Source organism: Armigeres subalbatus, chromosome 2 (assembly GCF_024139115.2).
Source record: "Armigeres subalbatus isolate Guangzhou_Male chromosome 2, GZ_Asu_2, whole genome shotgun sequence".
Classification (NCBI taxonomy): Eukaryota; Metazoa; Arthropoda; class Insecta; order Diptera; family Culicidae; genus Armigeres; species Armigeres subalbatus.
In genome coordinates, this window is record NC_085140.1 from 98284766 (window position 1) to 98306514 (window position 21749).

At 42.3% G+C, this 21749-nt stretch overlaps 1 protein-coding gene across 1 annotated transcript in view; it reads right to left on the reverse strand.

Moving 5' to 3' along the window:
- LOC134210286 (D-aspartate oxidase) overlaps positions 1 to 21749 on the reverse strand; it is a 107058-nt gene that overhangs the window by 16789 nt on the left and 68520 nt on the right. The window lies entirely within an intron of this gene.

A 21749-nucleotide genomic window follows, 5' to 3' on the forward strand; every position in this document is an offset into this window, starting at 1 on the left:
AGCGAAAGTCATCCCCATCCGGAAGCCTGGGAAGGATCCTTCCTCCCCCAAAAGTTATCGACCCATCAGCCTTCTCTCAGGGTTATCCAAGCTATTCGAAAAAGTTATTCATCATCGGTTACTTGAGTCTGCCGAAAATCTCAACATCTTGCTCGAGGAACAGTTTGGTGTCCGACGCGGTCGGTCAACTGTACACCAACTGACCCGAGTTACCAACGTCCTCAGACGGAACAAGTTTGTCTCGAAAACATCCGCCATGGCCTTACTCGATGTCGAGAAGGCATTTGACAATGTATGGCATGATGGCCTGGTGTAAAAACTACAACGCTACAATCTTCCCAGCTACCTGGTGAAAATCATCAACAATTACCTGTCGGCAAGGACTTTCCGGGTCTCAATCAGCGGAGCGAGTTCCAATGCGCACAACATCGTCGCAGGCGTCTCCCAGGGCAGTATCCTCGGGCCCCTGCTTTTCAATCTGTTCACCTCCGACATGCCAGAACCTCCAGAAGGCGGCATTCTGTCTCTGTTCGCAGATGACACATCCATCGTCTACAACGGTAGAGTGATCAGAGCACTAGTGGCAAAACTCCAACGAGGCCTGGATGCCCTGACAGAGTACCTCACCAGCTGGAAGATCTGTATCAACGCGGCGAAGACCCAGGTCATCATTTTCCCCCACTCCAAATCCCCTAAACTTGTTCCGTAAAATCATCCTCAATGGCACGACTGTGGAATGGGCCAATGAGGCCGACTACCTTGGCTTGCCCCTCGACAGCAAGCTTATTTTCAGGCAACAGGCTGACAAAACGGTGACAAAGTGTAACGTCTTGTTGAAACTACTGTACCCTTTGATCAACCGCCGGTCGTCATTGTCCCTGAAAAATAAGCTTGCTGTCTACAAGCAAATCATCCTCCCTGTGATCGAATATGGCATGCCGGTCTGGGACTCTGGGAGAGCTGCGCTAAAACCCACCACCTAAAACTTCAACGGGTCCAAAACAAATTCCTGAGGATGATCCTCAACACCCCTCCCAGGACAAGAACATCCGAGGTCCACCGTCTGGCCGGAATAAAAACCTTACATGAACGCTTTGGTGAGTGTAAAGAAAAGTTTGGGGTCCGTTGCTTGCACTCGGACCAAGAAGCGCTTAGGGCGCTAGTTCCAATCTAGGTTATCACATTTTTATTGTAAATATTAGTGTACATAGTAGTTAGGTTATCAAATTTTAAAAAACACACTAGCGCCTCCTGAAGGCCGTCATGATACATTATATTTTAAAAATCAAGTAAAAACATAATAATAATAATAATAATAACAATAATTGAAATTGAAGTTGGAGGGCCAAGCCGGCCGATCACTGTACATGTTAAAACTGATTGTAAAACAAAAAATGTTTTGAATAAAGAAGAATTTTACTACTACGGCTTGATCCATGGCTACACGTCGCCAACCACGCAGTCTACGGAGGGTCCGCAAGTCATCTTCCACCTGATCGATCCACCTTGCTCGCTGCGCACCTCGCCTTCTTGTGCCCATCGGATCGTTGTCGAGAACCATTTTCACCAGGTTACTGTCCGACATTCTGGCTACGTGCCCGGCCCACCGCAGTCGTCCGATTTTCGCGGTGTGAATGGTGTGATGGTTCTCCCAGCAGCTCATGCAACTCGTGGTTCATTCGCCTCCTCCACGCATCACGCGTTCGCCATCTGCGCCCCACCATAGATGGTGCGCAGCACTTTCCTTCGAAAACTCCAAGTGCGCGTTGGTCCTCCACGAGCATCGTCCAGGTCTCGTGTCCGTAGAGGACTACCGGTCTAATGAACGTTTTGTAGATTATCAGTTTGGTACGGCGGCGAACTCTATTCGATCGGAGCGTCTTGCGGAGCCCAAATACGTACGATTTCCAGCCACTATGCGTCTCCGAATTTCTCTGCTGGTATCATTTTCGGCAGTCACCAGTGAGCCCAAGTACACAAATTCTTCTACCACCTCTTTTTTTGCCTTTCTCGTACAACAAAGTTGTACCGAAAGGCTATCATTTCACTCCGAAAACGAACTTTTTATAGAAGCCTCTGAGACCCATAGTGTTATATATCAATCGACTCAGCTCGACGAACTGAGCACATGTCTGTCTGTCCGTGTGTATGTATGTGTGTATGTGTGTGTATGTGTGTGCACAAAAGCTTAAAAAACATTAGACAACTTTTCGCATAGTAATCCTTAACCGATTTCCTCGCAACAAGTTTTATTCGACAGGGGACAAAGCCTTGTTGATCACTATTGAATTTGAAAACGGTCGGTCATTGCGTTTAAAAGTTATGAAGAAATTGATACATCGAACTATGTAAGCCCCATATCAGGTTGGTATCTTAACTAAATGCGAGAAAGGCACCACCAACGCTCGGTGGATTAATCTGGGTTTTTATTCTTTATTAAGGTGTTTTTTTAAACTATAGATCCGAGGCAGCCAAGTTGGTTGCGACGAGACGGACGCAATGAGAAAACAGAACTGTGCAATAAAAATCCTATTCGACTAAATGCTGATGTCATATTAGAAATTTGGAGACAGTACTCGTCGATAGCAAATCCTTCCGCACGCGATGGCATATGAGCAAGTCAAACCACCTTCCTTTTGCCAGTGAAGATATATCAGCTTCCACACTGATATTCTTCCCTCCCCCTTCATACGGGAGCTTGGCAGAAGGAAGGTCGTGATATGTGCCATCACAAATATTGCCCTCCGCTCGCTTTCAAATCGACTTCTATAAAAACATTCTTCATGCCTGCCGTATCCTAACGGAACTATCAATTCTATACTTTCGCCTCTAATTCTATCATGAACATGTACGTCCAAGTTTGGAAGATGATATTAGCATTTCCATATCATTACAGATTTAAGTTCAACACCACTTCTACCACCTCGATTTTGTCACCACCGATGCAAACTCGCGGTGGGTGGCTCACATTGTCTTCTCTTGAATCTCTTCCTATCATGTACTTCGTCTTCGACGTGTTGATGACTAGTCCGATCCGCTTGGCTTCCCTTTTCAGTCTGATGTAGGCTTCCTGCATCTTCTCAAAGTTACGTGCCATAATATCTATGTCGTTGGCGAAGCCAAAAAGCTGGACGGACTTATTAAAAATTGTACCACTCGTGTTAATCCCTGCTCTTCGTATTACCCCTTCCAAAGCGATGTTGAATAGCAGACACGGAAGACCATCCCCTTGCCGTAACCCTCTGCGGCGTTTCGAAGGGACTCGAGAATGCCCCAGAAACTCGAACTACGCACATCACCCGATCCATCGTCGCTTTGATCAACCGTGTCAGTTTATCCGGAAATCCGTGTTCGTGCATTAGCTGCCATCGATTGTATCATATGCGGCTTTGAAGTCAAGGAATAGATGATGTTTGGGCACGTTGTATTCGCGGCATTTCTGCAGTACTTGGCGAATGGCGTGGTCCGTGGTGGAGCGTTCGCCCATAAAACCCGCCTGGTACTGCCCCACAATTGGTGCTTGTTGGTGCTTGTCGGTGCAATTGGTGCTTGTCGACGGCATAAAATTTGGGAGAGTACCTTGTAGGCGGCGTTCAGCAATGTGATTGCGCGGTAGTTGCTACAATCCAGCTTATCACCCTTTTTGTAGATGGGACACACGACACCTTCCATCCATTCCTGCGGCAAAACTTCCTCCTCCCAAATCTTGGTAATGACCCAGTGCAGCGCTCTAGCCAGTGCGTCACCACCGTGTTTAAATGGCTCTCCTGGTAGTTGGTCAACCCCAGGGGCTTTGTTGTTCTTCAGCCGGCCAATCTCATCCTGGATTTCCTGGAGATCCGGAGCCGGTAAAATTATGTCCTGCGCGCGTTCTCCCAGGTACCAAGCAGCACAACTTGTTTCACTACTGAACATTTCACTATGTTGCAACTATTCGGAAAGAAACAATCTTTATATATGTGCCATCAAATATAACTCTCTTGCAATCTAAAAAGCGCAAGAGGTGGAGCCTACGGAAACATCCTTCGATTACAGTAAAATTGCAATAATGTTGCAAAATACTACAGTGGAAAAAAATAAAATAAAAATATAAAACTGGATTCGATTTATAGATCTTGTGATTGATAGTCCTTCGCTCTACCACAGCACCATTCAACACTTCGAAGGGACGGCATGTTGACTCACCATAAAAACCATGCGATTATGAAGTTTTGTACTCGGGTTTTCTGTTACTTGATTGCACCATCACCGGAAAAAATGTGAGTCACCAAAACGTTGAACGATGCAAAACTAAACATGAAGACACATTCAACTTATCTGCAACTTAATTTAAACAAACAAATGAATTTTGAAAGACGCATTGAAGTAACATGATGAAAAATATGCAACTTGATGATTTTGTTTCGTGTTTGCAACATAAAGTGCAGTATTTTTTGTTTGTTTGTTTTCAAATGTCAAACACGTACTGCAGTGCAATGTTAATGAAACATTGATCACAGCTCGAACGTTTTTGACATCTTGATGCAACTTTTTCGTGCTTTGATGTTTTTCCAATGCCTTTAATGAAACTGAATAGAAATAAAGTGCTCTTCGGAAGATGTTGCGTGTGTTACTTGGGCATACCGCCATCTTCGTCTTCCACATCGCCATTCAGGTGTTCTTCGTAGTGTTGCCGCCACCTTTGGATCATATCAGGCTGTGGTACGTGGCTCTTACGTGAACGGTTTAACTTTTCATAGAACTTTTGTGAGTTATAAACGCGGAACAGTTGCTCTGTCTCTTCACGGTCTCGATCTTCCTGCTGGCGCTTTTTCCTCCGGAAAATCGAGTTTTGTCTGTTCCGCGCCAGTTTATATCGTGTCTCGTTCGCCCTCGTGCGGTGTTGCAGAAATCTCGCCCATGCTGCATTCCTCTCTTCTACTAACTGCTCACATTCGCCGTCATACCAGTCGTTTCTCTGATCCGAGGGCACCGTGCCAAGTGCAGCGGTTGCGGTGCTTCCAATGGCGGATCGAATATCTCTCCAGCCATCTTCAAGAGATGCTGCGCCTAGCTGCTCTTCTGTTGGGAGTGCCACTTCCAGCTGCTGCGCGTATTCTTGGGCTAGTCTACCGTCATGTAGCCGCCCAATATTAAGCCCCGGCGTCCGACTCCGACGCGTGTTGTACACCGTCGAGAGTTTTGAACGCAGGCATACTGCAACGAGGTAGTGGTCGGATTCAATATTTGCACTGCGGTAAGTGCGGACGTTCGTGATGTCGGAGAAAAATTTACCGTCGATTAGAACGTGGTCGATTTGGTTTTCCGTTTCTTGGTTAAGTGATCTCCATGTGGCCTTGTGGATATTTTTGCGGGGAAAGAAGGTGCTTCGGACTACCATTCTGCGGGAGGCTGCAACGTTTATGCATCGTGGGCCGTTGTCATTCGATACGGTGTGCAGATTATCCGGTCCGATGGCCGGTCTATACATTTCCTTGACGTCCCGCAGTGGGCATCCATCGTATGTCTGCTCCACCTGTGCGTAGAACGCTTCTTTCTCGTCGTCGGGTCTCCCTTCGTGTGGGCAGTGCACGTTGATGATGCTACAGTTGAAGAAACGGCCTTTAATCCTCAGCTTACACATCCTTGCGTTGATTGGCTGCCACCCAATCACACGATGGCGCATCTTACCCAGCACTATGAAGCCGGTTCCCAGCTCGTTGGTGGTGCCACAGCTTTGGTAGAAGGTAGCCGCTCGATGCCCGCTTTTCCACACTTTCTGTCCTGTCTCGCGAACAAAGCAAACGCCAGAAAAATGCAGGCAGTAGGTTCGCGCGAGTATGGCATTTTTGGTAGGCCCAATTACACTCTTTTCTTACTCGTGAAGCGAGTATTTCCACCACTGCCTGCAGCGCCACGACGTCGAAGTTGCGGGGATGTAATTCATCGTAGATCATCCTGTCGCAACCTGCGATACCTAGCGACTTGCAGTTCCATGTTCCAAGCTTCCAATCATGATCCTTTGTTCGTCGCCTTGACCCAAGTATCCCAAAATAAACTATTTTTTCATGCGGTGTGAAAATGGGATTTTAGGGGAACAAATCAATACTTCCAATACGAAACTGGGACCAGTCTGGAAGCTGGTATAGCGAATCCGCACCTGCGAGAGCGCAAAATGTTGGCTTTGAAGGGAGTTGATAGTAACCAACAGTGCATCATTGAGACCCATGAGGGCGGCAGCAGTGCGAATCCGCACCTGCGGGAGCGCAAAATGTTGGCTTTGGGGGGGTTGATAGTAACCAACAGTGCATCATTGAGACCCATGAGGACGGCAGCAGTGCGAATCCGCACCTGCGGGAGCGCAAAATGTTGGCTTTGGGGGGGTTGATAGTAACCAACAGTGCATCATTGAGACCCATGAGGGCGGCAGCAGTGCGAATCCGCACCTGTGGGAGCATTTTAAAGAGACTGTAAAGGTGTTCGGCCTTACGGCACACTATTTTTTGTACACACATACACGCTCACATGCACACATATAGCCTAAAGAGACTAATAGAAATTTTTGGATTTGGGCAAAGTTTCTTAGTTGTCGACCAAGTGTGACTAAGAAGGACGGCAGGGCTGTCGCCTAGGTCTTTGCCGATTGTATCGAGTCGCATTATCTCTTATATTGTTCGTAATTATTGGTTTTCCAGGCGGCTTATTGGGCCTCTCCAAACCTTCTGTCTCGTCGGAGGGCTGCACAGTGCTTCGAACGTATGGAACTACGGGCCAAAAGCCATAACTTGCATTCTACACGTTTTAACTCAATGGTGTTTTTGGGAAAATGGTTGTAAACTAGTTTTCTACTATTTGTATTATTGACCTATGTTAAATTGATAATTGCATTAGTGGCGCAAACGCCAAATTTCATAACATTAACATATAATATGCTTCGTATAATCGAGATCATTTTGGGAAAATTGTCACTTATGATAAAATCTACTATTTGTGTAATTGACCTATGTTGAACAGATTATTGCATAAATGCCGTAAACGCCAGATTTTACGATGTGCCTCAAAGAACCAGGATCTTTTTACGAAAAATATGTGGTATGATAACAGTTTCTATTACAACAATTGACCAATTTCCACTTTATCATCTCATAAGTGACGTAAATGCCAGCTCTCATGTTTTATACTATAGAATTAGAATATCCTTAGAAATGATTTGAGGGATTGTTTTTAACGACGGTATTAGAAACCATTGGAACCATTGGAATATTTTTTCCAAGTTTGTTTATTTGGTAGGCTCAGGCGTGTATAACTCTTTACGGAGCCATGGTTCTTTGTGATATGTACAATCATATAACAGAGGGGTAGCCAGCGTACTCGTGGTGACTGGGAGAATTTTCCGGATGGCCAGAGATGTTGAACATGGCCGCGGATTTGACCAGAGGATAGTGTTGTTTTTAATGTCGATAATTTTTAATGGAACTAGAGCAACAGGCAGACTCTCATTTGAGCTCTCATCCTCCGAAAATTTTCGTTTGTAAGTGCTATGTCCTATGCTTCCATCAAAGCCCTATTTGCATACAAGTTTCACCGTCCTTGAGCTCTCTCCCCAGAATTGCTGCATAATGCTTAGCGAGGTACAATTCATCAGGTCTTGCAAATCAACCTCAGCGGACGTTTCAGACGCGGAAACTTGTTTAGGAATGATTTTGTCCTTCTCCTTTTTTAACGCGTAAAGGCTAGGAAACAGTTTTGCATGTACCTCGTTTAAAGTACATTGAAGCAGATTGTACTTTCTGTCGGATAAATTCAAGTCAATGTACAACGCCAGTACTTGTGTCACTGTCATAGCCATTTCATGCGCTTTGAGCTACTTGATGTATTGGCCGCAAATGCTAGCTCCTCAGGTTCATTTTTATTGATAAGGTCTTCAAAACGTAGTTTCTTAGTTTTATTTGAACATTCCTGAAGCGATTTTAGGGCAGCAGGGACTATGTCCAAGGGCTTGACGATCCCTCCCCAGGCCATCTGCGAGTTGTGGGGCTTGCCTAGGATGTGGTGGGGTTTGACAGTGGGCCCTGTTAAACCTCTATAAAAAGCTGCATGTATCCGCAAGTAGGCTCCGCCAAAGCGACCGTGTGCCGCTCAAAGCGCACAAGCCCAAGTCCTGGTGTTAGGTGGGACGCTAAACAGCCCTGACACGACGGCCCTCCGACGAGACAGGAGGTTTGCGCAGGCCCAATAAGCCGCCTAGAAAACCAATCATTACGAACAATATAAGAGATAATGCGACTCGATATAATCGGCAAAGACCTAGGCGACGAATACAGGATCACGATTGGAAGCTTGGAACATGGAATTGCAAGTCGCTAGGTTTCGCAGGTTGCGACAGGATGATCTACGATGAATTACATCCCCGCAACTTCGACGTCGTGGCGCTGCAGGAGATTTGCTGGACAGGACAGAAAGTGTGGAAAAGCGGGCATCGAGCGGCTACCTTCTACCAAAGCTGTGGCACCACCAACGAGCTGGGAACCGGCTTCATAGTGCTGGGTAAGATGCGCCAACGCGTGATTGGGTGGCAGCCAATCAACGCAAGGATGTGCAAGCTGAGGATTAAAGGCCGTTTCTTCAACTATAGCATCATCAACGTGCACTGCCCACACGAAGGGAGACCCGACGACGAGAAAGAAGCGTTCTACGCACAGCTGGAGCAGACATACGATGGATGCCCCCTGCGGGACGTTAAAATCGTCATCGGTGACATGAACGCACAGGTAGGAAGGTAGGAAATGTATAGACCGGTCATCGGACCGGATAGTCTGCACACCGTATCGAATGACAACGGCCAACGATGCATAAACTTCGCAGCCTCCCGCGGAATGGTAGTCCGAAGCACCTTCTTTCCCCGCAAAAATATCCACAAGGCCACATGGAGATCACTTAACCAAGAAACGGAAAACCAAATCGACCACGTTCTAATCGACGGTAAATTCTTCTCCGACATCACGAACGTCCGCACTTACCGCAGTGCGAATATTGAATCCGACCACTACCTCGTTGCAGTATGCCTGCGCTCAAACCTCTCGACGGTGTACAACACGCGTCGAAGTCGGACGCTGCGGCTTAACATTGGGCGGCTACAAGACGGTAGACTAGCCCAAGAATACGCGCAGCAGCTGGAAGTGGCACTTCCAACGGAAGAGCAGCTAGGCGCAGCATCTCTTGAAGATGGCTGGAGAGATATTCGATCCGCCATTGGTAGCACCGCAACCGCTGCACTTGGCACGGTGCCCCCGGATCAGAGAAACGACTGGTATGACGGCGAATGTGAGCAGTTAGTGGAAGAGAAGAATGCAGCATGGGCGAGATTGCTGCAACACCGCACGAGGGCGAACGAGGCACGATATAAACAGGCGCGGAACAGACAAAACTCGATTTTCCGGAGGGAAAAGCGCCAGCAGGAAGATCGAGACCGTGAAGAAACGGAGCAACTGTACCGCGCTAATAACACACGAAAGTTCTATGAGAAGTTAAACCGTTCACGTAAGGGCCACGTGCCACAGCCCGATATGTGTAAGGACATAAACGGGAACCTTCTTACGAACGAGCGTGAGGTGATCCAAAGGTGGCGGCAGCACTACGAAGAACACCTGAATGGCGATGTGGCAGACGAAGATGGCGGTATGGTGATGGACCTGGGAGAACGCGCGCAGGACATAATTCTACCGGCTCCGGATCTCCAGGAAATCCAGGAGGAGATTGGCCGGCTCAAGAACAACAAAGCCCCTGGGGTTGACCAACTACCAGGAGAGCTATTTAAACACGGTGGTGAGGCACTGGCTAGAGCGCTGCACTGGGTCATTACCAAGATTTGGGAGGAGGAAGTTTTGCCGCAGGAGTGGATGGAAGGTGTCGTGTGCCCCATCTACAAAAGGGCGATAAGCTGGATTGTAGCAACTACCGCGCAATCACATTGCTGAACGCCGCCTACAAGGTACTCTCCCAAATTTTATGCCGTCGACTAGCACCAACTGCAAGGGAGTTCGTGGGGCAGTACCAGGCGGGTTTTATGGGCGAACGCTCCACCACGGACCAGGTGTTTGCCATTCGCCAAGTACTGCAGAAATGCCGCGAATACAACGTGCCCACACATCATCTATTCATCGACTTCAAAGCCGCATATGATACAATCGATCGGGACCAGCTATGGCAGCTAATGCACGAACACGGTTTTCCGGATAAACTGACACGGTTGATCAAAGCGACGATGGATCGGGTGATGTGCGTAGTTCGAGTTTCAGGGCATTCTCGAGTCCCTTCGAAACCCGCAGAGGGTTACGGCAAGGTGATGGTCTTTCGTGTTTGCTATTCAACATCGCTTTGGAAGGTGTAATACGAAGAGCAGGGATTAACACGAGTGGTACAATTTTCAATAAGTCCGTCCAGATATTTGGTTTCGCCGACGACATAGATATTATGGCACGTAACTTTGAGAAGATGGAGGAAGCCTACATCAGACTGAAGAGTTAAGCTAAGCGGATCGGACTAGTCATCAACACGTCGAAGACGAAGTACATGATAGGAAGAGGTTCAAGAGAAGACAATGTGAGCCACCCACCGCGAGTTTGCATCGGTGGTGACGAAATCGAGGTGGTAGAAGAATTTGTGTACTTGGGCTCACTGGTGACTGCCGAAAATGACACCAGCAGAGAAATTCGGAGACGCATAGTGGCTGGAAATCGTACGTACTTTGGACTCCGCAAGACGCTCCGATCGAATAGAGATCGCCGCCGTACCAAACTGACAATCTACAAAACGCTCATTAGACCGGTAGTCCTCTACGGACACGAGACCTGGACGATGCTCGTGGAGGACCAACGCGCACTTGGAGTTTTCGAAAGGAAAGTGCTGCGTACCATCTATGGTGGGGTGCAGATGGCGGACGGTACGTGGAGGAGGCGAATGAACCACGAATTGCATCAGCTGTTGGGAGAACCATCTATCGTTCACACCGCGAAAATCGGACGACTGCGGTGGGCCGGGTACGTAGCCACAATACCGGACAGTAACCCGGTGAAAATGGTTCTCGACAACGATCCTACAGGCACAAGAAGGCGAGGTGCGCAGCGAGCAAGGTGGATCGATCAGGTGGAAGATGACTTGCGGACCATCCGTAGACTACGTGGTTGGCGATGTGTAGCCATGGACCGAGCCGAATGGAGAAGACTCTTATATACCGCACAGGCCACTTCGGCCTTAGTCTGAATAAATAAATAATGAAGCGATTTTTGAGGTCTACCCTTCGCGATGTTGAATGCCTCGGCAATTCCTTCAATATTTATTTTCGGATAGCGAGGAAGATTTACCAACGAAGAAAATTAGAGAGTTTTGCTTCTCGAATTTCTCGGATGATCGAAAGCTCTTCAACAATTTTTAATCAATTCTCAAACAAAAGATTTTGCAAAACTGCTTTAGTTCTTTCTCAAGTTCCTCGGAGAAATCTTCTGGATTATATAAATCAGACAGAAACTTCAACACACGAGCTTTTCGTTGGGATGGATCAACGGAAAGCCACTGTTTGTCTATATTCATGTTATTAAGCGCAAGAATATCGTCTAGAAAATCGTTAATAACTATTAATAGAGCAAATAAGAGCAGCTGGAATCACTTCCATTCTCCTAAAAATACTATAAGTGAGATCTGGTGCGATTTTCAGAGATGTGTTTTGATGTACTTTTTTTTTAAAAGCTGTTTAATGTTATAGATTATTTCTTCCTATTTAACTTCATGCCCAAGACTTGGAAGCTTCATTTATCACAATGATCGAAATATGTCCCACTGAAACACATTGAATTAGATCTTACTTACTTGATTTTACGCTTTCCATATCGATTTTCACAGTGAAAGGTACCGTTCGAAAATTTAAGCATTAAAAAGATGCTTTTCACTAACAGATGATAAATCATCCACTTTCAGCGATGGAAATGTTTACAAACACGAGTTGTTTTGATCGTCCCATTGACCTCACAAAGATACTAATGCGCATACAGCATAATTGAAACAATTGTAACATCATTGTCTACTTGATTCGACTAAATACGATAGTCAATTTTTCCATTTTTGTCCAAGGGACACAGCACTGTGGGCCGTCGTGTCAGGGCTGTTTAGCGTCCCACCTAACACCAGGACTTGGGCTTGTGCGCTTTGAGCGGCACACGGTCGCTTTGGTTAGGCTCATGTACAGGTTGCTATGTGCAAGTTTAAACACAGGAAGCAAGGTTCACTTGGGTTCAAAAACTTGCGTGCACATCTCGCACATGTTGCACCTTGAAGACTGGATAATACAAACTTTAGAGTAACTGGCCAACATAGAACGTATGGGCCATGCGAGATACAGTCGCTTTTTCCACGTCTCGATATTCAAGGGACCATCGTGATAAGAATAGATCGAGGAAAGGAAGAAAATTGAAATAGGTACTAGATTCAAAAATGTGATTCTTATGAAAAACGACAATAAAACAAATGTAATTTATTGTTGTTTATGTGTTTGTTATTGTCCAAACAAGGTCTAGTAGCCTAAAAGTTTGAACATATCGACATAAGGAGAGTGAATCCAGAACAAAATATGATCAGAATACATCGAGATAGAGAGATATCGAAATAGAGATGTTAGTGAAAAGTAGGATTCCTAAATGTATGTAGATTCAAGGAACCGAGGAAACCTTCGACATAGGAAGAGATATCGAGATATAGAACAACAAGGTGTATAGAGTCGAATGTAGAAGCCGAAAGGTCTAGAAACATTTTTCGAAAAAGTTGTTCAAAACTGATTAATGTATTTTTGCATGGTATGGTGGCGAAATTTGAACTTAAATATACATACATTATTCAGTTTTAAACAACATTTCCGAAAACTATTTTTTTTATTGTCTTTATTTATGAGGTTTTCGGCCCTAGACCAGTTCACCTCATAAACCGAAAACTATTTTTAGACCATTCTGCTTCTATTCCTACCTCACTTTATTCACACTCGTAAATTGTTAATAAAATGTAACTTACCATCAATTGACCTTTCAAAAGCATGAGGACAAAGCATCTGTTATCACTAGCAGCTGGCACTCTGTGTTTCTCGAATCTGACGCCACGGTACCGAAGTAATGACGCAGGGAAAAATCTCACTTAAAAATAGCCACCACCAAACAAACATTTATCACGTGAACACACAAATTGCCCCAGACTCGAGCAAACATTTCGCGCGGTTCTGGCTTCATTCTACAACCGCTAGACCACAATTTTCCTGTCACCTGCTACGAGCGGCGGACTTTAATTGTGATGTCGATGTGACCTGTTGTAGTATGTATGCACAAAATAAACAAAAGTCAACTCCCCTTACTCGCTATAGACTCTAGAGAGGAACCAAACGAGCAGAGCACCATCGGAAGTCCTTGCAATTGACGTGAATCATGGCATGGCACGCACTTGCACGATACACTGCCATGAAAAGGCGAGGGAACTTTGGAGGAAAAATCCATTACCGACACGCAAAGTGTGCCCGAATGACGACAACAATTTTCAGCCGTACGCAGTCGACTAGTCTGCTAGTCAGGAACTTTTAATTCAAAGGTCGTTGCCGCCTTCGAGAAAATCTCGAATCATATCTTCCTTCGAAGTAAATTAAAACTATTAGTTGTGTGTGCTTAAAATATATGTAGATGAGATTCAGCACTGTAGACAATTTTCCACTACATTAGTGGGGTGGTTGATGGTGGTCACCGTTCGATTCAATATAAAGTGTGGAAAGCGGAAAAGCAAACAATTCATGGAAAAGTCATCACACCGGAATGTTGCTCATAGTGTTGGCGACGGTGCCGTGGTTCCACGGTTGACACCTGTCCCGGGAGGGATGGGTGACGATCCTGTTGGATCCATTCGGCGAATTGAGTCCATCCATCGTCATCGACAAATGGTGCGGAAAACTCGGTTCAATAATTGAGGCCACGTGACTGCTGGGAGATGGTTGCAAAGCGGCAGATTGAAGCTTGTTCGATTGATGCGTTCGGGCTTAATTGGGCAATTTGTATCTGAAACTAGGAGGGAGTGGCAGTTTCCAGAGAGCAATACAACGCAACGTATCATGTGGAAAAGCAATCTGTGTCATTGCCTCGGCAATCATGCGGAGAAATCCTGGGGGATGTGAAGCATTATTAGTCATTCGATGTTAGACCATTTGTTGATGTTGTAGCCGTAGAGAAGTTTGCTGTTTTTTTATTGTCATGGCAAAACGTGGATATGAATATGTGAAGTGAGGAAGGAGATTCAATAGACCACGAGTATGAAGGTGAAAATTAGATCTGGATTGCGTAGCTTAGACTAAATATACATGACTAACAATACATAAGTGCATCGGAATTTCAAAAAAACATTGCTCATCCAAAATCTTTACGAATAGGTATTACAGGAAGCACTTTAATTCCAATGTAACACATATTCGATTCTATACTCTTTAACTTTTAGCTTTGATTTTTATATCATCCATTTGTCGGCATTAGAGTCAATGTAAAGATTTTATATTTGTTTAAGACATATAACTGGTGAAGGAAAATCCAAATGATTATGAACCACCTGTGCAAATAAAGGATATAAAAACAAAACATTGTGAAATATCAATTTTTCGTGATTATTTCTCGTGACACATTGAAATCATACATAATGAATGAACGATATGTGATTGTTTACCATTTTGCCAAAATACAAAACCATTTCGTTATCTTTTTTACGCCATTTGAAATCCCACGGATTTTACCGTTTCACCAAAAGACATTTCCCGAAGCGCCATTTGACGGAATTCAGTACGGATTAATTGCCATTGAAATTATTAATTAAATCTACTTAATAACACGTTTACACTGTTCTACAATCCGTCCTAAATTTTTCTAATCGCGGAATAAGGAAGGAAAGAGATAATATCTTCTTTAACCGATTCAATACGGATGGGTCATATATGACCCAAGACGAAAATCAGCTGTCAAAAATCAGTTTTAAGAGATAGAGCCTTGCTTTCTTCAGCAAAAATGTTTATAATTAACTGTTCCATCCAGGAAAAATATTGCACAGATCAGGTTGCGGGTACTAGGATGATCTAGAGCATCCAAACTATCCTTGAGTTGTAATTTTGATGTTCTAAGGAATCAACACCATACTTTAACATATTCTGGTTGAATAATTAAAAGTGAAATGCTTTATGATAAAAGTCTGTGCCTGTCCAGTGGTATAACAGATCTTTTTCAATATTTACGATGCTCCAAACTGTCCTTGAGCTCAGATCCTAATATTCAAATCGATCAACATGAAGATCTTCGATGTCCCCACTAGTTTTATGAGTTGGAATAGCTCCACGGTACGTCATTACAACATAAAAAACACAGTAAAGAATTCGTTGAACATCTACGACACTTCAAGCTGTCCTTGAGCTCAGATCTTAATATTAAAATCAATCAACATGAAGATCTTTGATGTCCCCACTAGTTTTATGAGTTGGAATTGCTCCACGGTCATTACAACATTACAAACACAACACAGAATTCGTTGATCATCTACGACACTCCAAACTGTTCTTGCGCTCAGATCTTAATATTCAAATCAATCAACATGAAGATATTCGATGTCTCAACTATGTTTATGAGTTGGAATAGCTCCACGGGATTTCGTTGCACCATTATAGACATATGATGGAATTCGTTGAATATCTACGACGCTCCAAACTGTCCATGAGTTCAATTCTTTATATTCAAATCTATCAACAAGAAGATCTACTATGGTATAGCATGAATTTACCGCTAAAAAACGTGTATGACGAAGGATATCTAGGGAAGATCCATAAAGTACGTCAAGCAAAACTATTACCATCTTCAACACCCCTCTCCCCTTCATCACACTTCTTCTAATGAACCTCTAGTTTTTTTTATTCATCACGCTGCTCAGACTCCCACGTTCCAGTAAGGACGCACTTTGTGAATGGTTACCAGTCTACTAAGTATTTTTTTTTTCGATGAAGAAGATTATTATAGAGAAACGTAACAAAAACTTTACCCCTAGTGTGCTGCATGGTTTCAGCAGTGTACCAGAACTTAACGTGTCGATTCTAATCTGATTGTTTTTGATGATTTCAGAACTAATATGAAAGTTTTACTGAAGCGCCCTCATTTGACAATCTCCCAGTATCACATCAAATGGTTGCAGAGGAGCTGAGAAACAGATTTTTTAACAACATGCTTTAGATATTAAATTTAATTCATTTTGGGATAGGGTCGGTGTACCAGTAATAGTGGTATTAGTGACAGGTGTAAATTGTTTAATTCGTACCAAATGATAGGAATACATTTCCAATGATGTTAATATATTGGCAGAAAGCTGTTCTTTTCTACTTTTCGGGAAAAATGGTGTTGATTCTTTAAAATATTATTTTCTTTTTGAAATCGCTTCCTCCACTATATGGGCCATGGACAAGTAATAGTAGTACTTTGTTATCTTTTGTTCCTATAATAGTGAATCCCATTGATTTCTTATGGGATTCACTATTATAGGAACGCCACACTATTATTGGTGCAAGGGAGCAAAATGTTAAGGGAAAATGATGTTTTTCTATATTTTCCCGGGAAATTTCGAATAATTTTCGAACACATTTACCTATTATTAGCAAGCACTATGCTATGAAGTAATTTAAAAAAATAAAAATGTTCTAATTCTAATGAAAATTAGGTTTCCACTATTACTGGTACACCACTATTACCGGTACAGCCACCCTAAGTATGGTTAAAAGCGTTTGAAGTGAAATAATTATTCACACGTAAATTACTTTAATTCTTCTTCTTCTCTTCTTCTTCTTCGTTGGCACTACATCCCCCACTGGGACATTGCCGCCTCGCAGCTTAGTGTTCATTAAGCACTTTCACAGTTATTAACCGCGAGGTTTCTCAGCCAAGTTACCATTTCTGCATTCGTATATCATGAGGCTAGCACGATGATACTTTTATGCCCAAGGAGGTCGAGACAATTTCCAAGCCGAAAATTATCTTGACCGGCACTGGGAATCGAACCCAGCCACCCTCAGCATGGTCTTGCTTTGTAGCCGCGCATCTTACCGCACGACTAAGGAGGGCCTCCCAAGTAACAATTTTCATGCCTGTTAGATTTATTTAATTCTTATAGCGAATTTATGAAAGCAGTCACCATGGCTAGTTGCTCAGATTTATTGGCGATCTTATTGCTATCAATAAACCTCTAATAAATCTGTTCGAAAAGCTTCAAAAGTCAAATGCCGACTGGTCTTGTGAGCAGCTATACGGTTGTAACGAAGAGCATAATAAGTCCAATTTTCAAAGCTTGATCAAAGCCATAATTTTGGGTCGTAATGTGGTCAAATAAATAGCCCCAATAAGAATATTTACATTGCAAAGGGTTTATAACGGTGTTTAATAAGAGCAACATTTTTCTGATCGAAATCTATGATGGCCATATTGGAAATGGAGAGCCATCTTCAAGGCAGTGAAATTTAAGCATATGCGGTATTTCGAAAAATTTCGTTTCAGGTGGTTCGAAACGAAATTCCGCGGAATTTCGCGGAATTTGAGCAAGGCGAAATCTGATTTCTTGATTTCGTTTCTTTTCGTAAAATTGCAAAAATTTCGCTAGAAAAAACTAGCTTCTAACGAAATTTAACGGAATTCCGCGGAATTTCGAAACAAATTTAAACTTGAACCAGACTTTATATTATCAAAAATTTTGGCTGCGCCGCTGAACAAAATCGTAAAGTTGTTATAATTTTTTTTTCTATTAAAGCTTCCAACATAAACCCATTCTTAGTCGACAAATACGTATGTAGTTTTCTTCTATAAAACGTCTTCAGTGTTTCCAAGATTCCAATCCAATTTAAATTTGATAATACTTTTTTTTACTATTTGCACAATATGAATGCGGAATCGATCGTGGGACGGCAGCTGGTCCAGGAGAACTCGAAGTGAAAAAATTCTACCTCGCGTAGCAGAAATTTGTTTAACCAATGTGCAATCGACCTTGTTGATGTTGATCACGCCAGCTAGTGTTGGAGAACGTGAAGTGACAAAACTAATGTCTGCACCGAAGAGCACTAAATTATTAAGCGCGGAATCGATAGTGTTGTAAAAGCTTTTTAAACGAAGCACATTGATCTTGCGTTAGATTGATTTGAAACACAGTTTTCGTCTTCTTGTTTTCAAAATAACTTCGTTTACAATAAATATTTAGTCGCTTACCAAGGGGCTTCACATTAATTAGGGTAAAATGCCCAATAGTGGACCCCCTAGTAGCGGAAATTTGCTCTTCCTGTCATAAGGCTTGGAAATTTTCAACATATTAACTCTGCTTGATATCTAACAACAAGCTATGCATCCCCTCTTCCCCTCTTCACATACATAAAACACCCAAATACACGACGTTATTCGTTGAAATTAACATTTTAAAGTTTAACTGAATTCGCCCTATAGTGGACCCCCTGGGGGTCCATAATAGGAAGTTGCTTCCCTATAGTCGACACTTCATTTGATTTTCATGTCCCGTTTCGGGATGTTCTCCCTCCCTATTATGGACCCCCCAAAATATTCCTATAATGGACACTCTCCTGTTTATTTTTTATAGAATTGTAAAAAATCATCTAATTTTAATTTCTATAGCATTTCCAATGCATGTAATCAAATCATAGGACTGTAAGGTAGGTTCTCCCGATAGAATTTCATAGCAAAATGTTGACATTGTGCTGTAATAATGCAAAAATGGCTGGAGGGTCCACTATTGGTTGGGGGTCCACTATTGGGCACTTTACCCTACCTTCTCAACTAACCAACGATTCCTTTCCTGTAGCACTCCAGGAGATGCAGAGCATTCCTCGGTCTCTTATAACAATGAGTGTTAAACTAATTTTCCGCTCCTAATCCTAAATTGACAGTAAGGAGCATCGTTAGGTATTAATCATGAATTGGAAACTCTGTAGCAAGTATACAATAAGAATAAGTTTTTTAATTGATAACTAATAAATTAATAATTTAATTTCATTTCCCAAGAATATTATTTAATTGATGAGCTGTGCATATTTGCTGTTTCTCGGCCAATCATGATTGGCAACTACGATGTGTACAGTTAATCAAGCTAAGCTCTGCTTTGACTATTTGCACAAAATGTAAGGAACATTGCTGATTTGTGGGCATATCTAGATCTTTGCAAGGAATTTGCAAAAAAAATCCAGAACGGGTTGAAAGATCTTTAAAATTGCTGAAAGCTGAAAGCTTACAGCTCTTACTGACTATAACAGCTGTTCTCATATGCCAAGGACACACAGACAATAGCTCAATTCGTCGAGCTGATTGTACATAAGACTATGGGTCTGTGGAATTCAATCTGAAATACATATCTTTATGCTTTTTATTAATGTGCATAGGATTCTTCTTATGATTAAAAGTATGTTATATATATGTGGACGAATAAGAAGGAATAAGCTTTGGCTGTTACGCCCTTTTCAAATGTTGGTCTAGTAATATCAGTTCTCTATCTGCGTATACGCCTGGCAGATGTGGATACATAATTGAATATCCCACTAAATAAAAAAATAAACCAAAGCATTCATTTTCTAATTTGACTTAGCTCAATACTATAAAACCACGCTGACAAGACAATATGTAGCATTAGGGCAGTTCAAATTTCAAAAATGTTCGAAAATTCTAACCCCCATATATCTATTAGCATCATTTTGATAATATAGGAGTCCTGGCAAAATTTCAGGCAATTCGGTGGCCATTTAGGGGTGGCGCGAAGTCAATTTATGTTTATATGGAAATTTGTATGGGAAAAACTTAAAATTTATTCAAATCTCCCTACAACTCTTAAATCGTTATGAATTCAAATAAACATCCCCAACCTCGATTTTTAGAGTCTATTTGAGCTCAACCAGTGGGTAACTCATTAATTTTGATTTATATTTCCACTGCTACGTTGAGGCTAATTACACCATTTTAGCCATTTATCCCATATTCACACTGTCAATAGAACCGTTCAATACACTTATAACTAATGTGTTATCCGGAGGTCTCATTTATATAGATTCCAAAAAGGGAGGTTGGGGATGTTTATTTGAATTCATCACGATTTGACAGCTGTAGGGATACTTGAATAAATTTTACGTTTTTCCCATACAAATTTCCATATAAACATAAATTGACTTCGCGCCACCCCTAAATGGCCACCAAATTGCCTGAAATTTTGCCAGGACTCCTATATTATCAAAATGATGCTAATAGACATATGGGAGTTGGAATTTTCGATCATTTTTGAAATTTGAACTGCCCTAATGTAGCATGCTTTAGCATAATTACATAATTCTTAAGTGAACTAAGGTTTTAAACGAAATTTGAATCCGTATATGAAAAATCCCACAATTTATATATTTTTACATACTTACTGATGTAAAATTGATTGAATGAATTTCAATTGACAGCGGCACAAATGCTGGGGTAATGCCCTGTCGCCGACTTATCACATGCGGCGAGAATGCGGCGATTTATCACAGACTGCCTCCTCTGTTATTATAACTCTATTGGTCGCAAAAATGTTATTTGACTCCGAAAAAGTGGAATCAGAATTGCGTACATAATGTAAAATCAATTTAATAAAAATTCCGCGGAAAAAAAAAATTAAATTTCGTTTCGTTTCGAAAAATTTCGAAATCAATGAACCTTAATTTCGTATCGTTTCGAAGTCTCGAAAGTAAATCTATATTTCGTTTCGTTTCGATCCGAATCAACATAGACATTTTAAATTTCGTTTCGTTTCGTTTCGTTAGGAAAAAGTGTGTTATCGCATACCCTTAGTGAAATTTATCACTGGAATTTATGATTAGACGGTATTTTCGCCGCAAAAGACACGTTTTTGGTAAAGGATATAAAAAACAAACATATTTGGGTGTAATATTAATTAATTTAGTGAAGATTTACGTTATTGATGTTATAATAATTTTAAATTCATTGCCCAAAACTATATTATTCTGCGGGCGCGTAGTGCTTAATCTCATTTTTGCACTAGCTTTCACCATGAAATCGAGCGCGCACCTCATTTCCATGAAAGTACATTGGAAAAAAAACTTTGAAAAAGTATTATTTTGTAATCATCCTCATCATGATTTTCATCAACACTTTAGTTTGTTATTATTTGTTTGCAAGATTTTGTTTCTCTTTTTTCAAAGCAAATTTTTGACAGCTGCCGCAGCCAAATTCCCTTATAAATTCCCTTATAAATGTTAGTCTTAGTAACAACCACTGTCGTGCGATACTGAAACCAATTATATTGTCGATTGAACGTGTTGCGAGCTTTTTTCGGTTCTAGGTACGCAATCCTCATTTATTGGTTGGACTATCATCTCATGAGTGTGGTTTGTGGTTTCAATGCTTATAGAAATGTTAAACATATCGTACAACGTACGTGATCATGTAGAACCTCAAGCCCAAGACTCAATTGCAGTTCTGACTGAGGATACTGTAATATGTATAAAATATATAATATGTATAATAAGTTTGAAGCAAGTAAGTATGAGAGTCCCAACGCCTTCGGGGTGCAACTTACTCTAATTCTGATCGATTATGGGGTAGCAACAATTCACATGTACATCCAGTCATCAAGATACGTCGTGGTTCCCGTAGACCAAGCGAAACGAAAATACAAAAAAATTTGGATGCAATGTTTGTGATCATAAT